The following is a 10025-nucleotide window of genomic DNA, read 5'->3' as shown; positions in this document are numbered from 1 at the left end:
TACAGATACGCTTTTGTACCGGTACACTTTGCTCCAGACCCTGTTTTAGCTCCTTTTCGACATCTTTTCGTGTCGAGGAAGGCTAAAACCATTCTAACTCTTTTAAACTCATCTTTAGCCCTTCCAATACTGTTGGAATGCTAAATGGAACTCGTCCAACTATTCTCTCGACACTTTAATCAATTTGGTTAAAGTTCGATTTCTCGCTTTCGGGTTTCGATATGTTACAAGTGGTCTCCGGAGTACTTCACGATAAGGGCAGACGTAGTTGTCCCGCAGACAGTCTCGGTGTGCGAGTGCAGCTTCTCTCACCTATGAGATTTGAGAGTATGTCGTGAGTTTAACCTTCGGGTTAACCAAGTGGATTAGGTAATAAACAAGAATGGCACAGTAGATTGGCATTATTACCTTGAGTAGACATAGTGTATGTTGTAGTTTACATTGCTATGCACTTATTTATGCTTATGATATGATTCTAGCATGATAGTTGGTTTATTTCATTGATTATTGTATGCATATTATCTTTGGAGGCATGATAGAGTAGTTGCAGTTTAATTATTCATATCTATCTATATCTCTATTGGTTCCTACTTAGACCTTGTGGGAAAATCGGCGGAGTCGGCGGCCGAACCCACTGGGAACTATATTTATATAGTTCTCACCCCGTGTAGTTTGGGGTACAGGTGCACACAGGAGCGCTTCGAGCGAGGATCGCGGCAAAGGCATAGCGCCCTAAGTGAGTTTAGCCAGTTGCCTTCCTTTTGTTATGGAGTACCCTCGTGTACTAGACATGATGTATTTTGGTTAAAACATGTATTTACATTTTGGAAGATGAAAATGTAATGAAATCAAATGATGTAAACACTGATTGGTTGTAATAGCTAGATCTTTCTCTCTTTATCATACTTGTATTTAATACTTGTAGCTTGCTCTTAGTTTTTGCACTTGTGTGCGTTGTATTGATCATGTATTTTTATTTAAGCATTTCTGGGCGCTTAAGTGTACTTAATCAGGTTGTTTAGCCTTGGGTGGACAGGGGAGGTTTTGTCCGTTCTCCGTCTGTTCGACGCGCCCGAATCAAACCAAATTGGTAGCGGTCTCGGGGCGTGACATGCCCAAACCCGCCATATGTCTAAAACATACAAGGCATCTAATACAAAACGATAAATAAAGCAATAAAAGAGAACATCTAGAAGTATCAGAGCAAAGTACAACTAGGTTCTACAATAAAGGGAAAGAACATAAAGCTGAAAGTCCACTAACAAAAAAAACATAAAGTAGTACAATGAAAATCCCAAAACAAGTACTATAAGGAAAAGTAAAGGTGGTCTCTATACATGGTTCCAAAACTTTCTCTCACCAAAAACAAAAAGAGAGAACCACCTAGTGCAAAACGTAAAAGCCTCGCTAGCTACGCGACCCCCTTGTCGCGATCCCTTGCCTCCGCCAGTGCCGAAGGCTCTGAAAAGGTAACATAGAAACAGGGGCATGAGAATTATTAAATAATAATTCCCAGTGGGCAATTACTGACTTCAGTGAAAAGCACCACTAGGCCCAAAAGCTACAAAAGAGAGTCAGTACGAGTATAAACAAGAACGATAAGTAAATAAGCATGAATATTGCAATAATAACTCGTTGGGCCCAACCACCGGCCCAAAATGCTTAAGCTCAGTTATTATTACTAGTGTCTAAGTGTAACGCACTGAACTTTCGCAAATTGCGAGGTTCGAGTGTTTGAGCTGTGTTCTGAGTTTTTTCAGATTTCCTGGAGGATCGTTGACCTTGTTCCGATCCATGGCTCATATGCCGAGATTTGAGGTATTTTAAGTAGTACTAAGGTCGCCAAAGAGAAGGACTTAGGCTGCTCTCGGTTTGCATGTTTACTGGCTGTGTACCGGTACAGAGATGGAAGTGTACCGGTACAGGCTGTGTACCGGTACAGATACGGGTGTGTAACCGGTACACTTTGGACTTTTTGCCAACCCGAGGCTCGAGTTTGCGCGTACTGTAGCTTTGTACCGGTACACTTGCCCGTGTACCGGTACACATTGCCAGACTGCGAACAAACCGTGTTTGAGGGGTGTTTTTGCTATTTTAGCAACCTTATAATAGCACCCACGCCCCTTAGGGTTCTACCTAAGCTGAGAACACAAGGAGATCAAGGTGAGTGAGCTTTTCTCCTCCCCTCTTTGGTTTTGATCCCTTTTTTGTGTGGTTTTTGGTGGCTAAACCCTTTTTTTGCTTGTTGGAGGTTTTTCCACCATTGGAGAGAGCTTGAAGCTTGGAGTTGAGCTTGTTGGAGGAGAGATCCTTGAACCTAGAGGACTTTGAGCTTGGTTTGAAACTTCTAAGAGGTTTGCAGCTTATCCTCTCCCTCTAAATTTTAGTTTTGATGCTTTATGGTAGATGAAACCCTAGATTGAGATATTAGGGTTGATTTTGGGGCTTTTTGTTTAGAGACTTTTGGGGCTAATCTAATGGGATTAAAACCTTGGTTTAGGTTGCTTTGGAAGGGATTTAGCTTCCGTTTGAGCTTTGGAGAGAGATTTCTACTTTAGAGGTGAGTTTTAGCCCTTTTGCTTAGAAGCTTAATGTTTGAGCTAGTAGTTATTCGTTAACTTCGTGGCGTTCGCTACTTTATGCTTCTAGGTTGCTAGGAGGCTAGTGGACACCCTCGTTGGAGCAAACGAAAGGATTGCGCGTCGTTCGGTGGGTTTGACCTAGCCTACAATATGAGAAATTCTCATATTTGGTGATTTATGTTTTCTAAAATAGAAATTCATGCATTTTCATGCTAGATGTAATTATTGTGAATTTTGGAATGCTTAAAATGCTTACGTTATATATAATGCATTTTCGGACCTCTATATAGTAGAGAGTGGCATATGAGACTTACGCGTGTGTTTAGCATTCTAGATATGACTCAAGGTCATGTTTTGTATAGTGAGGATGAAAGGTGTAATGTGGTTTTAGACATAGCTCTTTTGTTGGACATAGGGCCATGCATAATGCCATAAAGAGGCTCGGGACTTGTGTTGTAGCAAACTATTGAGCCAATATCATAAAGGGGCATTGGGCTTGGATTTGATATAGTAAGCTAATGTCATAAAGAGGCATTAGGCTTAGAATACATATGAACTTAGTATTAATGTCATAATTGAACATAGAACATAAACTGGGCTTGACTTATAGCATGCTTAAGTGTCAAAAAGAGGCACTAAGCATAGTGAGTACTGTTGGGACATCACATTGAGACTTAGAACTGGACCGAGAGGGTACTAGTGACTATTGCCATGTTAGAGACATGATGATTGGGTACTTGAGACGATGACTTGACTTGTTGCCATTTGTGCTCATGCGCACATGCTTGTGAGGGTCGCTCCCTACAAGCCGGCACTCCGGAGTTGGCCTATGCGACTATGTTCGCTCGTGCAGTATCGAGAAACCTACGGGATCGGGAGGGATAGACTCATTCCTAGAGTAGGAATGCTCGAGCTACCACCGACACTTAGGTGGCACAAGCGGGACTACACTTGTGTAGGTCCCAAAATGAGATTGGACAATGAAAATATTTCATAATTGAACATCACTACTAGATAGGGTATAGTAGTTGGATCACTTGGACATGCTTATAGCATAGTTGGACATTGGACATATACATATAGTATACTTGTTGCCATGTTAGAACATATAAGTTATGTAGTTGACATACTTCGCTTTGATAGGATAGTATGCATCATGAGATCATTCTATTACTGAAAGTTTTGAGGAGCCCAAGGATCTATCTAGATTGTATCTATCACCTAGAGGGGGGTGAATAGGTGTAAAAGCCAAAAACCACAATTCTCAATGCGATAAAAATAAATGCGGAAAATAAAAAAAATCACACCGAGATTTACGTGGGAAAACTCTAATTTGGAGAAAAACCCACGGGACCAACACGCGAAAAAACAATCCACTAAGAGAAAAGATTACAAGGTGATTACCGACTCCACGGACTCAACCTCTCTTAACCTCCTATGGACCTCGCGCAATCCTCCGGGTTGTCCACTCCCTCACGTTCGAATCCACGAACGCCTCCACTCCGAATCCACGAAGCTTCAATCACGCCGAATCCACGACGCCACTCGAATCCACGAGCCCACGATCCGAATCCACGAACCGCCGTCAAACATGCCGAATCCACGACGCCACCATGAAGAATATCATGAATATGGTGATCATTCGCTTAGGAGTATCGTAGAAAACCAGGGAATAGAACTCCAAGCGAAGCGAAGATCAAATCGACATATTAATATCAAATTTCAATATCTCGATTTGATCTAAAAGAGGCTTTTTATAGAAAATAGGTTTTAGATGAAATCCGAGCCTCTAGGATTTCTCAAACATGTATTTCCGTGATGCTTTTTAAGTTAGAGAACCCCAATAGCTTATTTATAGACTTTAGAATCAATTGGAGTCGGATTAGAAAGTTTTCACGATTTTACACTGTGTATGGGTACGCGAAATGCTGTCACCGGTTACACAATGACGGAACAAATTTTCGAAGCCAAAGTTGATGGCTGTACCGGTACAGGATAATGGCTGTACCGGTACACAATGCAATTTTTCGGATTTTGCACCGTTCCGGGTTCCGCAAAGTTCCGAAGCATTTTCTAATCAACTAAACTTTGATTATATGATTATAATGCCTATAATTAAGCATGAATCACCATAACATGAATTAAAACTTTACCTTTACGTCGTGATTCATATCGTGAGTTATTTTCCAACTTCTTCGAAATCTTGAATTCTTCAATCTTCGACGACACGCACCGATTCTTTAAGACTCCGACTCACTTCACGAAACTTGCCAACACACAAGACTTAACACATAGTACTTGGTCAACCAATCCATGCCCAAGACCACGTCAAAATTCCCCAGCTTGCGCAAGACTAGCAAATCCACAAGCATAATCCAATCTCCTACCCGAACAGGGCAACTGGGGCTATATTCTCTAATATCCAAAACGTGGTCGGGTACAACAACATGTCCCGTATGCAACAAAGGAACCAATGGAATGCCATGCAACTCGGCAAACAGCCGATCTATGAATGAATGTGATGCACCGGTATCAAATAAAGCACGAACTCTAATGCCATCAAGTAAAATGATACCTGCAACCACATNCCGGGAGAGGCTAGGGACCGCGGAAAGGGTATCGCCTCGAGCTAACTTGCCGTTCGAGGGACGCGTTGATAGGTGGTCTACCTCTCTTTGTTTTCTTTTGGAGAGGTTGAGAGTGTACCCATGTATAGAGACCACCCCATTTTGTAGTACTCTGTGATGGCTATTGTGTTTACTTTATGCTTTTACTTCTTTGTTATCTTAGCGGATTTAGTACTTCTCCTTCCTACTTGTTGTTAGAATTAGTTATTCACTTGCTCTGATATCTCTAGTTGTCGTTTACTCTTATTATTCATATCTCTTTGTTGTAGACGCCTTATATGTGTAGGCATATGGCGGGTCTCGGCACGCACCGGGTGGGCCTATGCCGTGTCCCGGGGCGTGACAGATTAATTTGGTATCAGAGCCAGGGTTGAGTTTTAGAGGACCTAACAAACCTTAGGCCGGTTGGACTATAGAAAATAGGCTCGTGAGAGACGAGGTTTAATTAAATTGTGAGCGAAAGTATCTCGATTGGGTATCTTGATAACTCCAAAAAGTTGGAGTTGATTGAAGTATATGGCTTCTACCTTCGCGGAGGGCTACGTTGGCGGCCGATAACGTAACATCGGGAGTTAGTAGTGAAAGATACTTCCTTACTTTCGCGTGATTTGGAGGTTTGGTTACCTTGAGCGGGGTTGCGATAGCGCGGGTTGCTAACTTATGCTTTTATGTTTTGTAGTGACAATGCCGATTACACGCTCTCAATCAACTGGAGCGGATGATGCAGCACACCTCGAGGAGGTCGAGACCTCCGCTTCTTCCGGATCTAGTGAGGTCCGTGACTTGAGGTCCTAGCTGCCGTTCCTCACTGACTTGGTGGCGCAGCAGGCGGCGACAGCTCAGCTCCAGGCCGAGGTGGCGCAGCGGCAGGAGGCGCGGATGAAGCATATGGAGGACTTCTTGCTACAGCAGGCGGCAGCTTCGAGGGAGACCCAGGTTCCCACACCGCCAGTACCCGTCGTGGACGTCGCGCCGAGGGCGCAATCCCCCGCGCCGAGTTCTTCGCATGCGGCGCCTGAGACCGCACCTCGGGAGGAGGTGGTTGCAGCACCACCGGTTCAGATGCCTGCGGCGGGGGCAGCTTTCCCCGTGATGGCCGAGGGAGCCGAGCGGGATTGGCTTATGGATCGCCTCAGCGAGTTCAGGAGGTGCAGCCCGAGGACGTTTGATGGCGAGAACGTCGACCACTGGATTGTTGAGAAGTGGTTGATGCACATGGAGAAGCTCTTTCGAGATACCTTCGTCGAGAAGAGGGACAGAGTTTGGCTCGCCACACACCATCTGGACGGCAAGGCCTACCGTTGGTGGTTGGATGTTCAGGACAACCCCAACACCGATTTGGCAGCGATCACCTGGAAGAAGTTCAAGGAGCTTCTGTTGGCACATTACTTCCCTACTAGCGTCAAGAAGAAGATAGAGCAGGATCTGCGCAACTTGCGCCAGGAGGAGCGGACCGTGGCCGAGTACGAGAGGGAGTTCTCTCGGCTACTTCACTGTGTACCCTTCGTAGTGCGGGATGACGAGGATAAGGCCCGCATTTTTGAGCGAGGATTGTGGCCTTCTATTTTTCGGTTGGTGCAGTCCTCCAACGTTCAGACTTATCGGGATGTGGTGAACCGCGCGCTCATCGTGGAGAGCGACGCGGTGGAGCTGCTGGAGCGTCGCGAAAGCTTGGACAAAGGGAAGGGCAAGAGGCCCGCGGCTGAAGGTGCGAGTTAGACGTACTCACGGAGGCCGCCGAGGAATCCCAGGAGCCAGACACAAGGACGAGGCACATCGGCCGAGTGAGGAGGATCAAACCGTTGCCAGGCTCCGCACTGCGTGATCTGCGGTGGTCCTCATTTCCCACTGCAGTGTTCACGCAGCCGGGGCAGGTGCTTCTTGTGCGGCCAGGAGGGGTACTTCCAGCCGGACTGCTCGAGGAGTTCAGCGCCAGCGTCATCTTCGGCATCTGCACCAGCTTCACCAGGTCCCAGCCAGGGGACACTTTCTACTCATCACCAGGCCGGGCGGCCACCTGTTCAGTGACAGTCGGAGGGGTCACGACAGGCCCCGAGTGGGCGCGTATATGCGGCCCAGAAGGAGGAGGCGGCAGCAGCTGAGAATGTGGTTGCAGGTATCATTTTACTTTATGGTATTTGAGCACATGCTTTATTTGATACCGGTGCATTGCATTCATTCATAGATCGGCTGTTTGCCGAGTTGCATGGCATCCCACTAGTTTCCTTGCTGCATCCGGGACGTGTCGTTGTCCCCGACCACTCTTTGGACATTAGGGAGTTTTGCCCCAGTTGCCCTATTCGGGTAGGAGATTGGATCATGCCCGTAGATTTGCTAGCTTTGCTCAAACTTGGAGAGTTTGACATAGTGTTGGGCATGGATTGGCTAACTAAGTATTTCGCCACTATCGATTGCAAGAATCGAACGGTGACTTTTAGAGAGCCGGGGCAGGCGGAGGTTGTTTACCGAGGATGCCAAAGTTCGCTGTTTGTGATGACGATTAGCTCTTCGAGAGCTCGGCAGTTGATTAGCAGAGGCTGCATAGCCTATTTGGCTACTGTTGTGTTGCGGGGTGATGCTGACACCCCTAGGATTGAGGATATTTTCGTAGTATGGGAGTTTGGAGATGTGTTTCCAGTGGAGCTACCAGGCATGCCACCTGATAGGGAGATTGAGTTTGTGGTAGATCTCGTTCCCGGGACTAGTCCGATCTCTAAGGCGCCCTATAGGATGGCACCAGCGAAACTGAAGGAGCTGAGGGCACAGTTGCAAGATCTTCTGGACAAGGATTTTGTGCGACCGAGTGTGTCACCTTGGGGAGCACCGGTTCTATTTGTTAAGAAGAATGAAGGATCACTTTGCTTGTGCGTGGACTATCGTGAACTTAATAAAGTCACGATTAAGAACAAGTATCCGTTACCGAGGATCGATGATCTGTTTGATCAGCTGTAGGGATCGAGTGTGTATTCCAAGATCGACTTACAGTCGGGATACCACCAGTTGAAGATTGCACCCAAGGATGTATCGAAGACGGCTTTTAGAACACAATATGGACATTACGAGTTTACCGTTATGCCGTTTGGGCTTACTAACGCCCCGGCAGCTTTTATGGATTTAATGAACCGTGTTTTCAAGCCTTATCTAGACAGGTTCGTCGTGGTGTTCATCGATGACATTTTGGTCTATTCCCGAAGTGATGCGGATCACGAGGAACACTTGAGACTTGTACTTCAAGTGCTTCGGGAAAAGAAACTCTATGCCAAGTTGAAGAAGTGTGAGTTTTGGCTTAGAGAGGTGGCGTTTTTGGAGCATTTGGTTTCAGGATCAGGTATAGCTGTGGATTCTAGAAAAATTGAAGCTATCAAGGATTGGCCGAGACCGACGAGCGTCATGGAGATTCAGAGTTTTCTTCGCTTGGCCAGCTACTACCGGAGGTTTCTTGAGGGATTTGCTAAGTTATCCACTCCCCTCACGAGGCTCACGCATAAAGGTGTTAAGTTTATTTGGAGCGATGCGTGGGAAAGAAGCTTCCAAGAGTTGAAGCAGAGATTGACGACCGCCCCAATCCTAACCTTGCCAGTTGCTGGAGCAGGGTATGTGGTTTATAGTGATGCTTCCTTTAATGGATTGGGCTGTGTTTTGATGCAGGACGGGAAGGTGATCGCGTATGCTTCTCGCCAGTTAAAGGAGTATGAAAGGAATTATCCTACTCACGACTTGGAGTTGGCGGCCGTAGTCTTTGCATTGAAGCTATGGCGCCATTACCTTTATGGCGAGCGGTGTGAAGTTTATACGGATCACAAGAGCTTAAAGTATCTATTCACTCAGAAGAAGTTGAACTTGATGCAGCGCAGATGGTTAGAGCTCCTTAAGGATTATGATTTGACGATTCTTTACCACCCGGGCAAGGCTAACGTGGTGGCGGACGGGCTAAGTCGGAAATCGACGGAGAACTTAGCAATGCTTGTTGTTACTCAATCGTAGTTGATCGAGCAGATGAAGCGGTTGGAGTTGGAGGTGGTGACCCCTGATACACCCTTAAGGTTAATGTCTGTAGTGGTGCAACCTACTCTTGTGGATAGAATTAAAGAAAAGCAAGCTTCCGATGCGGAGTTGTAAAGGATTAGAGCGAAGATGGTTGATGGTTGCACTGGTGACTTTACTATGGATGATGTTGGGTTGATGCGTTTCCGCGGACGTTTGTGTGTACCGGCGGATTTGGGTATTAAAGAGGACATTCTTCAGGAAGCACACCGTGCACCTTATGCTATACATCCGGGAGGCACCAAGATGTACGAGGACTTGAAGTTGCTGTATTGGTGGCCCGGGATGAAGAAAGATGTTGGTGAGTTTGTTGCTAGATGTGTAACTTGCCAACAGGTGAAAGCTGAGCACCGAGTTCCTGTGGAAAAATTGCAGAGCTTACCGATTCTAGTGTGGAAATAGGAGAAGATCATCATGAACTTCGTGATGGGATTGCCTCGCTCACAGGCTGGGCATGACGCTATTTGGGTGATCGTGGATAAGTTGACGAAATCGGCACATTTCATACCTATTCACACTACTTGGACTGGTGAGAGACTCGCACAGGTATATTTGGATGAGATTGTGCGATTGCACGGGGTACCTACTTCTATAGTATCGGATCGAGACCCCCGTTTTGTGTCGCATTTCTGGAGGAGTCTCCAGGATGTCTTAAGCACGCGCTTGGACTTCAGTACAGCTTTTCACCCTCAGAGTGACGGGCAGTCAGAGCGCACTATACAGACACTTGAGAACATACTTCGAGCCTATGTGATTGACTTTCAGGGAGGAT

Source organism: Ananas comosus, linkage group 11 (assembly GCF_001540865.1).
Source record: "Ananas comosus cultivar F153 linkage group 11, ASM154086v1, whole genome shotgun sequence".
In the NCBI taxonomy this organism is placed as follows: Eukaryota; Viridiplantae; Streptophyta; class Magnoliopsida; order Poales; family Bromeliaceae; genus Ananas; species Ananas comosus.
This window is presented reverse-complemented; position numbering follows the sequence as displayed.